Source organism: Xyrauchen texanus, chromosome 37, assembly GCF_025860055.1.
Source record: "Xyrauchen texanus isolate HMW12.3.18 chromosome 37, RBS_HiC_50CHRs, whole genome shotgun sequence".
Lineage (NCBI taxonomy): Eukaryota > Metazoa > Chordata > Actinopteri > Cypriniformes > Catostomidae > Xyrauchen > Xyrauchen texanus.
The window spans coordinates 28600978-28615553 of NC_068312.1; the positions used below are offsets into that span (position 1 = coordinate 28600978).

Below are 14576 nucleotides of genomic sequence, written 5' to 3' on the forward strand. Positions count from 1 at the left end.
TATCTTGTTTTAGAAACAACACTGCATAAGATATTTAGGTTTTTCTGAGAATATATTTTTAATGTGTATTTTGTCTTACTGCACTGTCAGAAAATGTTAAAAAGTAAAAACATTTACCAGTGCTGAACAAGTAATCCAAAGTGTTTAGAATACATTACTGAACTTGAGTAATCTAACGGAATACATTACAAATGACATTTTACAGCATGAAATCTGTAGTGGAATAAATTTAAAAAGTAACCCTCCCAACCCTGTATATATATATATATATATATATATATATATATATATATATATATACACACACACATACATACACACACACACACACACACACACACACACACACACACAAACACATTTCTTGTGTGTGTGTATATATATACAGCACTATGCAAATGTTTTAGACACTTGTGAAAACATTTTCATATTGAGGATGTCTTCAAAAATAATGAAATAAATAGTTTTCATTTATCACTTAATGTCTTACAAAGTCCAGTAAACATAAAAAGGCTAAATCAATATTAGTTGTGACCACCTTTGCCTTTAAAACAGCACCAATTCTCCTATGTACACCTGGACACAGTTTTTCTTGGTTGTTGGCAGATAGGATGTTCCAAGCTTCTTGGTGAATTTTGCCACAGTTCTTCTATTTATTTATGCTGTCTCAATTGCTTCTCTCTCTTCATGTAATCCCAGACTGACTCAATGTTCAGTAGGGGGCTTTGTGGGGGCCATGACATCTGTTGCAGGCCTCTCTGTTCTTCTGTTCTAATCTTTTTTATTTTAAAAAGTAATAAAGTAAATAAAGCTGAATATATAAATAACCATCTGAAGACAAATGCTGTTGTGAAACATCTTATGTGCCTAAGACTTTTGTACAGTACTGTATATATATATATATATATATATATATATATATATATATATATATATATATATATATATATATATATATATAGTAACTTCATAGTCCTTATGATAACTGTCTAGCAAACAGTGGTTTGTGTGGACACTTCATGTTGCTGGGAATAGGAATGTCACCATCATTTTCGTATATCTTGCAAAGATTCAGAATCTATAGCAGTTTGTTTCTTCGTGCAAATCTGCACACGTAAATTATTTTTTTACTCTTTTTTTTTTTTTATATAACCAGCTAATGCATACCATTGGTTTAAATTCAGGCTAGTAGACACTGGAATGTCACACCTTTAACCTCCAGTGAAATCTTTAGGGGTATGTTTTATATACTTCAGAAGATAATGCATGGGCAATGATTATGGGATGTGATTGGTTAATTCCTTAAATGTTTTATGCTGTCAATTGGAAATGCCATATGAAAGCTATTGTGTAGCTGCTTTATATATTGTTTTCTGGACTTAGATGTCATAGCTAATTGAACTATTTGAGTGTGTGAACAGTCTTGTGTTAATTACAAGCAGAGTTAATCTCTCGCAGATTGATCACTATGGCACGGCATCTTTTACAGATAAAACTTCTTTGTCCTGTGACAGATCAGGCTGCAATTCTCCTACTTCATATGTTATTTTGCACATGTTTAAAAGTGTTCCGCACATGGCTGTTTTTAGAGCATGCATCATATCGATATTCAGTAACTGTTTATCCAAGAATGTTATTTATTGTAAAATAAAGAGCAAGATTTAAACTGCTAAAGATCGCCTTTAAATATTTTATTTTGTATTATTAAAATGTATCATTTATATTATTATTATTTTATACTGTATATATAGCTAAATTTGTGCTCATAAGGACGGTCATGAGTAATTAAAAAAAAAATAAATGGTACACAAAACCAAGTGGGATAGTTGCAAAATTATGATCAGATACACCCTATTTTGAGCATTTTCAGCATTGTCATGTACATGATGTTTGGCTGGTAGGAAATGGAGGCAGCTTTGAGCTTTAAAACACATTTGCATGACTGAAGATTGAAGCCAGGAATGCTCTGATTATTGACAGATAGTTCATAAATGCTTTAAATTGCACTTTGTAAAATGGATTTGTTGAGAGAAATTAAGAAAAGAAAAATGATTCTCAGATTATGTCTGTTACATAGGACTTTAAAGTAGCATTACATTTTAACTGAATTGGTATGACTAATCTTTAAATTCCCTTTTGTGCTGACTCAAGATTGCTGTGACTCATGCAAATAACAAGCAAAATGCACAGGGCACAACCTAAACAACTTGAAACATTTAGACACTGTCTTGTAAAATGTACATTTAAATCACGAATGATCGCATTGGAGTTCCTTAAGCAACATATGCAGGTTCCTAACTTCATCTGTCATAATTGCAACATAAGTCATGTGATTTAAAAAAAGGAACACTCTAAATCTTTGCCGCCACCTCCAAAATGTATGTTAACACCCGCACAACATATGCTTGTACTACATGTCATCATCGTTCACAGATGGAGGAGTCAGTCTGTATTATGATTCCCATCCTCAAATAGACAGAGAAAACAGTAATAGGCTGATGAGAAAGTTTAACGACAGTTGGAATAATTTTAACTGATAAAGGCAAAAGCTTTAAAGCTGAGGATGTTGTTCTCGCTCTGTGAAAAGCACAGATGGTGGTTGGTAACAACACTATATGCTTCCCTTGATGTTGCCTAAAATGAGCTGTGCAGGGCTGTTTGTATTTCATTCAATTTTGTAGTGCAGAGCATTTTGTTCTTCCAGAAATATCTAACAGTATTCTATTTGTTGTGTTTGCTGTTCACAAATGCTGATAGATTAACCTGTTTAAACACTTGCTATGGATGTAAACATTTGTAGATCCTCAATATTTGCTCTCGTTGCAGCTTAGAGACATGCTGGTTGCTCCTGTAGCACAGCCTCAGTGGATGACATTCACTTTGAAACCACTCTAGGGTATAAAATATCCATACAATTGCTGAACCAGTTACTTTAAAAAGTGGGAGGCACATATACAAACTGTTGTAATTCCTACACCGTTCACCTGATTTGGATGTAAATACCCTCAAATTAAAGCTGAAAGTTTGCAGTTAAAGTACATCTTGTTCATTTCATTTCAAATCCATTGTGGTGGTGTATAGAGCCAAAAAGATTAGAATTGTGTCGATGTCCCAATATTTATGGACCTGACTGTATATATGAGACATCATTGTGTAGTTTGATAAATGTGTTTAAAACAATAACAATTGTATTTATAACCCCAATGAGCAAGCCGAAGGCAACTGTGCAAGGAACACAAAACTCCCTAAGATGTTGGTTAATGGGAGAAAAATAATCTTGGGAGAAACTAAGATCACTGTGGGGGCCAGTTCCCCTCTGGCTAATGTGACACTCTTGTTCTACCCGCTCCATACAGAACTCGAACCTAGGTCTTCGGCGTGAGAGGCGGGTGCTCTAACAAGGAGGCTAAAGGTGGCTCCCGTTACAAATTATTAAACTAAGTATGTGTTACTCAAAGATTTTGTATGAACTGTAAGAATAATGACTAATTTAACTAGATTTTTATTCCATTAAACATTTTGAATATACTTGGCTACAATGGTTGATAGGATTAATTAAAAATTATGATTTAAAATAAATTTTATGTAGTTTTCTAAGCGAACATTTTCAAAATGGGGCCACAACTTGGTCGGTTGATTGGGGCCTCAGAAATCGTAAACCCGACCTGGCTACAGGTCTATTATCTCAGGTTGGGATTTTGGTGAGCTGTGAAGATCTTTTCATTGAAAGACAGTGGAATGTATGCCATGCCTTTGCCACCTTTGTGGCCTGCTGTACAGAAGCAGGAAAGGTAAAGACAGAGTCAACCAATTCAGATTAATCAAAAAAGTTTTTAATGTGTGTGTTTTGGTCCTAACCTCATATTATCAGTGTACACAACCATTTTCTTCAAGTGTCCTTACACTTTTTTGCACTATTTAAACTTTTCAGGTCAATGAAAAGATGTGAAAATTGTATTTGATGATTAATCCTGGATTAAGACACAGATCTTGTTAGAAAATTCTTGGTTTGTACAGGTACAGCTGAAGCAGGTGATTCCACGCATGCAGGCCAAGCAGATGGAGTACAGCCTTGCAGCCGAACACAGGAGGATGAGTCTAATCCATGCAGAGATAATTAACGATCTCCTCAGCAGCTGCTCCTCACAGATAGGTGAGCAGAGATATTGTTCACTCACTTTCTCCATGTGTGCTTGTTTACTTCCAAGACTTTGAAGAGAGGTCTCAGAACACTTGCCACAGATAACGAGTCATGAATCAGAAGTTGTGTTCTGAAGAAAGGTGCCATTTAGTTTGTTTGGTGTCTCTTTGAGAGGATTCCGCCAACACTCATTTAAATGTACAGAGTATGATCCTTCACCATTCACTTACAAAGAGTCACTTGGTTTGAAGTGGAGAATAAAGTGAATGGAAAATGCACCAGCTTCCTCTCTCAGCTATAAGTGGTGCTCTGTCTGTTTGTTAGAGTGTGAGTGTCTGGAGTACCAGGATGCAATGCCTGCTGCAGTGGCTTGGGCTGAAAGCGTTGAGCTGGTGCTCCCACCTCATGCCAATCCCCAGGTCAACCCCATCGGCGGGCAAATCATGGCCTGGATGGAAAATTTAGCCACTATTTCTGCCAGGTGTAGATTCTGTCAAATCCAATGACAATAAGTAATTTTTTTAAACTGAAGTGTACAATTTCTGAGTCACTAGCATCATCAAATAGAGTAATAATGATTGTTTTCAAACTGGTTTTCCGAACATTCCTCCCATTTGCCATTGGTTGAACAAACAGATAGTCCCCTCCCCAAACTCACGCAATTGGTTGAGCTAATGTTGCTGTGTTGGGCTGCTCAAACAACCAGTAGTTTTAATAAAGTATTTTAACTTTTCAGGGAATCAAACTAAATATAGCTTACATAAATGAGCTTCTTCTAGCTCATTTTATAAATTTTATTTTAAATGGTAAATGGTCTGCACTTATATAGCAATTTTTTAACCTTAGAGGTTACCAAAGCGCTTTTCACTGTGTCCCAATCACCCATTCACACACACATTCACACTCATACACCAATGGCAGCAGAGCTGCCATGCAAGGCGCTAGCCTGACATTGGGAGCAACTTGGGGTTCAGTGTCTTGCCCAAGGACACTTCGGCATGTTGAGTCGTGTGGGCCATGAATCGAACCACCAACCCTGCTGTTGGCAGCCGACCCACTCTACCACCTGAGCAACAGCCACCCCTAAAAATTACATACTTCATATTTAATTAGTTACATTCCATAGAACAAGTGCCTTAGTGTGAGTTTATTCTATTCTATTTGGACTCGGGAGAAAAATAAGGAGGATTAATTCTTAATACCAACTGTGAGGAAATGATTGCTGTTTGTACTCAGAAATACAATGACTCATTATTTTTCTCTCGTTCCTTTTTCTTCTAGTCATTTGTGTAATGCTCACCCAACTTTACGGACTATAGACATGTTTCACTTTCGTGGGCCCTCCCACATTAGAGACAGACTGTTGTTGAAGGGCATCGTAAACAATGTCTTCAAGAAAAGGTACTGCCTATAATGGAAGATCATTAGACCACTGGGATCATTTGTATGTTATATATTACAGCAGAAAGAAGGCACAAAGTTAGATCTTAAGAATTTGTGAGTCTATGAATAATGGAAGGTCAGTTTGTCCTTGCAAATTTTAACAACTATTAAGTTGTGTGTGCTATTCCATTATGTAGGTGGGAGTGTTTGCTAATGCCTATCAAGGTGGAGATCCACTGCGTCCTGGACAATGACAGGAAGCTACGCACGTTGCCAAGGATACAACCTGTGCCTGTGGTGAACGCTGTAACATTCTTGGAATCCCTCACATAGCTGAAGAGTTTGACTTGTTGACAAGAGAGATTGTTAGCTTGTTTCAATTGACTTAAAGAGACTGAATGACAGAACTAAAGTTCCTGCTTGGTAAATCTAAAAAATATTTACAAAAGTACAAAGCATGGAGTACCTAAATCTCTTATTTCATTTGTAGCCGGTGGGCTGCAAATAACCACACTGGACACAAAACTAATTTTGGGGGGTTTTGTCTGATGGCTGTGAAAAAAAACATTAAGAAAATAAACAGCGGTTGATGGGGGCATGGGGCTGTATATACATATATATAAAATAAATTGGAAAATGGGAATGAAATACACAAATGAAATAAGGAACAACAAAATATAAACAGGGCATTAGCCTACCCCTATGCTTCAACACATACTTATTACATGCTTAATCATGCTTAAACACTCATAGTAGGTGACATCATTTTAAGTTGTATGGATGAATAAGAGTCTTTTTGAAGTTATATGCTTTTTTTAAACAAAAAGAGAAGTAAAAACTGCAGATTCTTACACGAATGTATGAATTGGAGCTTTGTGCCCAGGTAAATTTTTACACGCTGGAGGAGAACCAGATTTTGTGCTTTAAGGTGGAGACCCATGTGGCCATGGCAGCAGAGCACGCGTTTCTGTTACTGTCTGATCTGAGATGCCGGAAGGAATGGGGCAACCACTACCAGCATGTCAAATGCTTCATATTGTAATCTGCGAACAAAACAAAAAAGTATAATATTATGAGAACTACAGAAAATGCTTCACACATGTTTGAATTAGATACAAAACATCTGTTCAGGTTGAAGTCTTAAAACCTGACAATAAGCATTTTAGAGTCACAGGTTCCTTCTGGAATTACCTATGGGATTTATAATGATAGTTTTAGTCTGAATTTAAAATTACTTTAGAAAATACTTTTTACATTTTGTTGTAGAACTTTGAAGCCACTGTGTTTAAATAAAAAAATACAAACAATGCTAATTAAGGACTATTACGTGATGGACAACAGTTGTTTTATTGATGAGTTAGCAAAATTATTGTGGTATGACTGTGTAATTTATCTTCTAGAAAAAATGCGAAAGTCTCGAACATTTACATGTAAATTGAAAATCCCTATTCTAAAAACACATAGGAAATTCCTGAGTGAACCCATGGCGAATTAGCCTTCTGGTTTGCAAATTGACGTCATTGAGGAACAGCTCTATTTTATGACCTCTTTTTGGGGGAATACCCTGCTGCAAATATCAGCTTGGACTGGCATCAATTCCCATGGTGGTCTAGGCTGGTTTGGTGCTGAAATAGCTGGTGGAACAACATAGCCAAGCTGATAACCATCAAAACCTGGTTGATCAAGAAAGCCTTACTGATTAAGCTAGTTAAAAATCCTTATGGGGACACCAGTACTCATGCAGGAACCAACATCCAAAACACAACATATGCTGGTGACCAACAGTCTATTCAGGGTGTTTGTTTGTTTGTTTATGTTTACCTGTTTTGTTTAAAATTAATATTATTTTTGAGCAAATACCCTATTCTTTTCTGAAATATGGTAACACAGATAGTGTGAAGTGATAGTCGAGGCACATGAAGATAACACCATCTACCGCATTGTCACTCCCTCTGTAACTAAAGGGGGCAAAGTTCAGGACTTTATCTTCCTGGCCTCCAGGAGGTGCCCTTGTGATTCTGGGTAATCAATCTGCAATTTTTTTTCAGAAGTTGTCTCATAAGACTCTCTATACTTTTTATGTTTCCAAAGAAGTAAACCTCCCAGTAAAGACTACAACAGAGGAGAGGTTCTTTGTGCTGGGTTCAGTATATGGGAAGAGGAAAACTCTTTCACTAAGGTAATAAATACACAGTAAGCCTACATATACTCTTAATTCACCAAGACACTTATACTGAATGACTGAATGAGTCAAAGTTCAAGACTCAACACAGCTTTAAATGTAACAGTCCTTTTAATTGAAATTATGTGCATGTACTTAGCCAATAACAGGACCTATTACTGTTGTTTAGAAAAAGCATAGAGCAGTATCTGGTTCTGCTGTGTAGGTGTTAAGGTGTTAAAGGTTAAATGTATCTGGCTTACATGCTTATGTATGCATTTCTCTCAGATCTCTTACTACAACCATGCGACACCTGGTGTGCTGCCCTATATCTCAACTGACATCGCTGGGCTTTCATCCAGCTTCTATTGCACCGTTGCCTCCTGTAGCACTTTCCATGAAGAGAATAAAGAAAGCCTGGCTTCCCTGTCCACCTCTGCCTTCTTGAAGAGAACTCCAGGTGAATGGTGTGTTTGCTGAAGTTGACATTCTCTGCTCATTTGAAATGGAATCGGTTTCTTTAAGAATGGTTAGGATCAAGACTTTGCTAAGAGAATCTCAACATCAACGAGGAACCCAGAAACAGGATGACGTAGACTTTCCTGTTTGATTTAAGTATAAAAGCTGTTAATGAACTGTAGGTACAAGAAACTTTGTGATGGTATGAAAAAAAGGCATTGTCTGTTTTCATGAGAGTTTTTTATGTTACAATACCAGATATTTACCAATATTATAAATATATTGAAAATTATTTTTAAATGTATCCATGACGATTATTATTATTGTTAACAAAAAGGAGACAATAATTCAAATTTTTATTAGGATTTTCAACTTCTTGAGTTGGAGCTAGAACTCAGGGTCATGTGCAATAATGTAAAACCGTCCATATATCTCAGTGCTAGAAGTCTAAGCTAGTAAATTACTCAATTACTTTAGTTCTCACAATTGAACAAATAAACTTCAAAGGCAGAAATGTCAGTATGTGGTACTCTCTGTGACATGCACAAACAAGCATAGATTTTCAATCTTTCTAGTAATAAATGTTACATTCTTTTCTACAACTTTCTATCAGGTCAGAACAATGTATTACATTTCACATTGCTTTCATAGAACTGTTGACCAGGACTTTGCCTTGACATGGCACAAATTATATATATATATATATATATATATATATATATATATATATATATATATGTATACTATAACATGTAGCAATTTTGTATTTTTTCTGCAGCATATCTATATTCTCAAAAACAATTGTCTGCTGAAGTGGCTTCTAAAGATCATATTTTATTGACATTAAACAACAAGTAAAATGTAAGGTTGTTGGTTTGCATTAATCTGAAACATATCTATGCCATCTATTGTCCTGCTAAATAGCTGGCAAGTTAGCTTAAGAAAGTTCATCTTTCTTAAGTGCTTACTTAAGGAATGTAGTGATTCAGTTAATACAGAATCTTATCCAATCTTATCTAAATGTTGATTTAAATTCTAGTTACTTTGACTTGTGCATGATGGAGGATATATATATATATAAAATACTCCCCTGAAACTCAACCCTCCCTAGAAACTAGAATTTAAATCAACAATTAGACTGGATAAGAATTTTGGTATCAAGTTCCACTGGTGTTGGTACAGATTACTGAAATTTTGGCATTTTGTTTTCAAGCCTTTTATTTTGAAAAGTTTAGTTCCTGTTCATGTCATGTGTTTCCCTAGTCATGTGATGTCTTGTTTTCCCTCCATGTTCATGTGTCTTGTTTTCATTGGTTTATTATTTAATTATCTTGTTTAGAGTTCTGTTTGTCCATTGGTTTATGCTCCCTCATGTCAAGTATTTAAGCCCTCATGCTACCATTGTGGAGTATTGTTAATGTAAAACTGTTGTTTTGGTCAAGTCATAGTCAAGTCATAGTCATGTTTTGTTTATGTCTAGTCATTTATGGTTTTGTTTTGATTCACGTTTGTAGTCAGGGTTTTGGACATCACGTTTTATAATAAAACTGCACTTGGGTTCATCTTCATGTCTTCATCATCATCTTCATCATTGTCCTTGCCAGCAACGTTATGGAATACTCCACCACACAATGGACCCAGCAGTTTGGCTTCTGAGCCTCTGTCAGGGGAGTCGTCCCCTGGAGGATTACGTTGAGGACTTTTGTGCCCTAGCCTTGTGCCTTGACTTTTTGTGCCCTAGGCTTTTAATGAACTTGTCCTCAAGGACATTAATGAGCCCATCTCCTCCTCGATGCCTGGCGGTCGCAGTCCACTCAATCTGGCCCAATATATGACCTCGCCCTGCAGATCATTGGTTCCACGTTCACTGTGGGGGAGGCAGATACTGAGCCAGAGTTCCTCGCCATGGCCGCCGCCGAGCCAGAGTTCCTCGCCATGGCCGCCGCCGAGCCAGAGTTCCTCGCCATGGCCGCCGCCGAGCCAAGGTTTCACATCATGGCTGCCACCGAGCCAGCATCCCACATCATGGCCGCCAAGCCAGCATCCCACGCCTGCCACGGCCAACGAGCTGAAAGCTTTGTCCGTCCCAGGGCCTGCGTTGCCAGCCTCATCCGGCCCAGAGCCAGCGTTGCCAGCCTCATCCGGCCCAGAGCCAGCGTTGCCAGCCTCATCCGGCCCAGAGCCAGCGTTGCCAACCTCATCCATCCCAGAGCCAGCATTGCCAGCCTCATCTGTCCCAGAGCCTGCGCTGCCAACTTCGGCCTCCCGGAGGAGGAGGAGAAAGGCTTTTGTTTCCAAGTCTCTGCCCATGTACACGACCACAGAGGTCGTTTCCAAGTCTCTGCCCATGTACACGACCACAGAGGTCGTTTCCAAGTCTCTGCCCATGTACACGACCACAGAGGTCGTTTCCAAGTCTCTGCCCATGTACATGATCACGGAGGTCGTTTCCAAGTCTCTGCCCATGTTCACGACCATGGAGGTTGTTTCCAAGTCTCTGCCCATGTTCATGACCACAGAGGTTGTTTCCAAGTCTCAGCATATTTTCACGACAACAGAGGTCGTTTCTGAGTCTCTGTCCATGCCCACGACAACAGTTGTCATTCCCGAGTCTCAGTCCATGCACACGACCGCAGATATTGCTGAGACTCTGCTCATGTTCACGACCTCTGAGGTCACTCCAGAGACTCTGCTTATGTTCACGACCAGTGTTCACGACCTAGTTTTGAGCCTCCCACTGCTCCGCCTTCCACAAGTTTACCCCACATCTTGGCAGCAATGCCAGAATCAGCTCCAGGTCACATGACATGCGATCTCACAGCCACGTCTGAGTCTGCTCTATGCCATGTCACGGCCACGCCTCAGCCTGCTCCAAGCCATATTACGACCACGCCTCAGTCTGCTCCATACCATGTCACGGCCAAGGCCCAGACTTACTTTGAAGGGTGTAAGGCTGAAGCCGTCATGGCAACTACCAATTATAAGCTTCCCTGGAGTAATGGCAGGTGAGTGAGGCTGAGGCAGGGGGTGCTGACCAGGCCTTTTGGTATGGAAGTGGCTGATGGCCTCACGGATATTCTATCCACCATCTTTACAGGACAATAACATATCTCTTAATGGCTCAGTCATCTGGATTCAGTCCCAAAACACAAAACGTTTCTTCCACAACTTCTTCAAAGAGATCACTGATATCATTGGCATCTATATATACAATGCATAGACTCTCAATTAATAAAAAAAATTCAGTCTTTTATAAATTATTGTAATTGTAATTATTATAACTTAATCTATTTAATCTTTTAATTGTACCCAAGACACATATGTTTAGTTGGACTTAAGATATCAGACGTTCACTGTGCTGAGGGGTGTTGTATGGTGGATTCAGCTCTTGTTGGCTGTCAAATGATATAGCATTGGTAACCTCCCGCACAGCCTGTGAGAAAATGACAAATGTATGACTTGGAAGGAGAGTCTACATTTAAATACAGTGTCGATTGACAATAATTTGAGATTACCTCTACATAGGCAGTTTGCATCAGTTTATTTAAATTCACATGAAGTCTTTTGATCTCTACATCTCTCTCATCCCATATCATTGGCTGAGAAACACATAATATCAAAAACCAATGCAAAATGCATAAGAAAGAAAAACATTGGCAAATTAGAATCCTCTAAACACAATAGTACATAATGTGTTTTTAAAATACTAACATGTGCTAGTACGGAGGTCCGCTTGTGTTCATATTAATATTCTTCAGTGTATACATGGCCAAAGTTTACAGTACAGGGCCCAGTTTACCTAAATCTCCACCCCTTTTAGCTAGCTTTCAGATACATACCAGCACATGGTGCTTGTCTATGTCCTGTTCCACAGTCCTGTTCTTGTGATTGAGATGATACCTGCTCATTTCCTGCCCTCACAGGAAGGATGGTTTCTCAGGCCCTGTTTGCTTCTTTGCACCACAAGACTGACAATGCAGAATTCCTCTTAAATCCAACTTTCGGACACATTTAACAAATACATTTAATCCCTACTATTAATTTTACCTTTAAGAAACTGCTATGTTTTTCTATAATGAAACAAAGAAGTATAAAATGGTGCATAGCACATAAAAAACAATGCAACAAAGCATATTTTACCCAAGACTTTTTCTAATTAAATGTCCTCGAATCCAACGCTGTATAATAAGTGTAGGAGAATAAATTGTCATTTATCTCAGCGATTATTTTATACACCGCTTTCTCAAAATGAATCCTTATTTGCAAATACAGACGACAAAGAAAGCCAACATAATGAGCACTATCCAACTTTGAAGATGTATACAAATTGACACGAAAGTGTTGTTTCAGTGCTTTGAAATAAACAGTCATACAGGCCCCTGATATGGCTGCAGGTTGACATGTTTACGTCTTGTAGATATAGCAGTTGTAATTCTTTCAGATGGCTCCTCCAACACAAAGCATCAGGGATATAAAAAAATCTTAGAGTATACAGAGTAGAAGGTTATTATTAGATATTTATTTTTTATATAAAAGTTATCTAAATATTCAGGTATTTGAATTTATAATTCAAATTATAATAAAAGTTTCATCAAAGAATACTCGATTTCTCTTTTTTTTCTTCTTCTTCATTCAATCGCATACAATAAGCGTATGACTTGATTATTTGATTTGCACAGATGGATGACGTGACATGCCCATTTCTCCTGACTGGTCAACCTGCAATGTCATCTGCTCTTATACAGCACATGGCGAGCGCTAAATCACAAGTGTATCGCTTAACCTATATTTTTCTTTTTTACAGTCAATGCAGTGCTCGCGTTGCAGTTTCATGAGTGCACGTTGCCATGACTACAGTCTGAAATGACTAGATTTTGCTCAACATGTCTACCTGTATACCATTTGTTAAAGTGAAATATGGTGGAGTACATTTGTGTCCTAGTATTTGTTAAACAGAACAGAATGAACCTTAAATGTTTAATGTCTACAAGGATCAAGCAACTAACTGATTGAATAAAATGACACCCGTATCCCTTTGTAGCTTTGTAAGTTGTATCTCTTTAACATCTGGACTGATCTGCAAACAGACAAAACGTTACCTTCACTATATGCATTCAACCATAACACAATAAAATATTAGATTTTATGGACAGCGAATGTGTTGAAAACAATGGAATTAAGTAAAATAATTGTTGTACACACAACTAAGGCTCTTCTAGCTACAATTTGATTATGGGTTTTAATATTATTACCCCATTATAATAGCCTTATTAATATATACATATAATACCATATAACGGCCTTATTATAGCTACCCCATGTGAGTGCCTTGTTTTGTTTTTTTACTTCATGTTGGCTACCAGCAAAGTGATTCAGTCAAAGTGGCAACAATTTTAATACACTTTTGGTGTATAACATTGACCTTTTTGATACCATTTTTTTAAACAGATGAACAATTACTCAAAACCATGACGATGTCCTAGCTTATTCACATACAATAAACATATATATTTTCCCTTATGTTTCCTCTGCAATTATTGGCTTAATTTAATTATCATTCATAATAATAACAGCAACAATGATGACCAGACAACAAAGTCTATTTAGTTATGTCTGTGCACAGCATCCCAATTCATAATCGTGCTAATGTTCCATTTGAAAAAAATTTTTTTTTAAAACTGCCAGCTCATGCCACAGTGACAAAAGTGAGTTAATTCAATGGTTGTCGTATCCAGGTTTCCATTGATTGCTAGATTGCACCATCTTCTGTTCTTCAAAAAAAAAAAAAATTAAAGTGTTGCCATTTAATCCAACCTGGTTTTAGAGAATCACGTTGCTGAAATCAAGCCAAAAATCCAAGGCACTCACATGGAGTACAGGATCAGTTCATGGCTAGTTATCCTAAAAATAAAATGAAAACTATTTGTAGCCATTCAAAATTTAAGGTTTTTATGCATTGTACTGTAGGCTATGCGATAAATGTAAGGTTATTTCGCGCTCGCCATGTCACGTGTGAAGAGGCTTTTATTCTGAAGAAAAGAAATGAGGAAGAGCAGATGACATGGCAGGTTTAACCAGTCAGTAGAAATGGGCGTGTCACTTGTGCAAATCATATAATAATATTGTACATTTATTTTAAGCTTGAATGAAAAAAGAAATTGTTTTTCTATTTCTAATATGAAATGAAGAAAAAGAGAAAAATAAAGTGTTTCTTTCTATGTGAAAAAAATAGTAAACGGTTTGTTTATTGGTTATTCCATTTTGAAGACAATAAATAAATAAAATAAAAAACAAATAAAAATATCCAAGGTACACGGAGTCCGTGTAACGGACCCATACCCTGTTTAATTAGCATGTCACATTAATGAATAATTTGCTAACATTTAAACTGTTCAACATCTTAAACTATTGCTAAATTTGTTCTTACCACGA

General features: G+C 37.3%; 1 pseudogene; it reads left to right on the forward strand.

Annotated features, from left to right (window-relative positions):
- Nucleotides 1-2414: 2414 nt before the first annotated feature.
- On the forward strand, nt 2415-8649 carry LOC127630584 (acyl-coenzyme A thioesterase 11-like; annotated as a pseudogene).
- The last annotated feature ends 5927 nt before the right edge of the window (nt 8650-14576 follow it).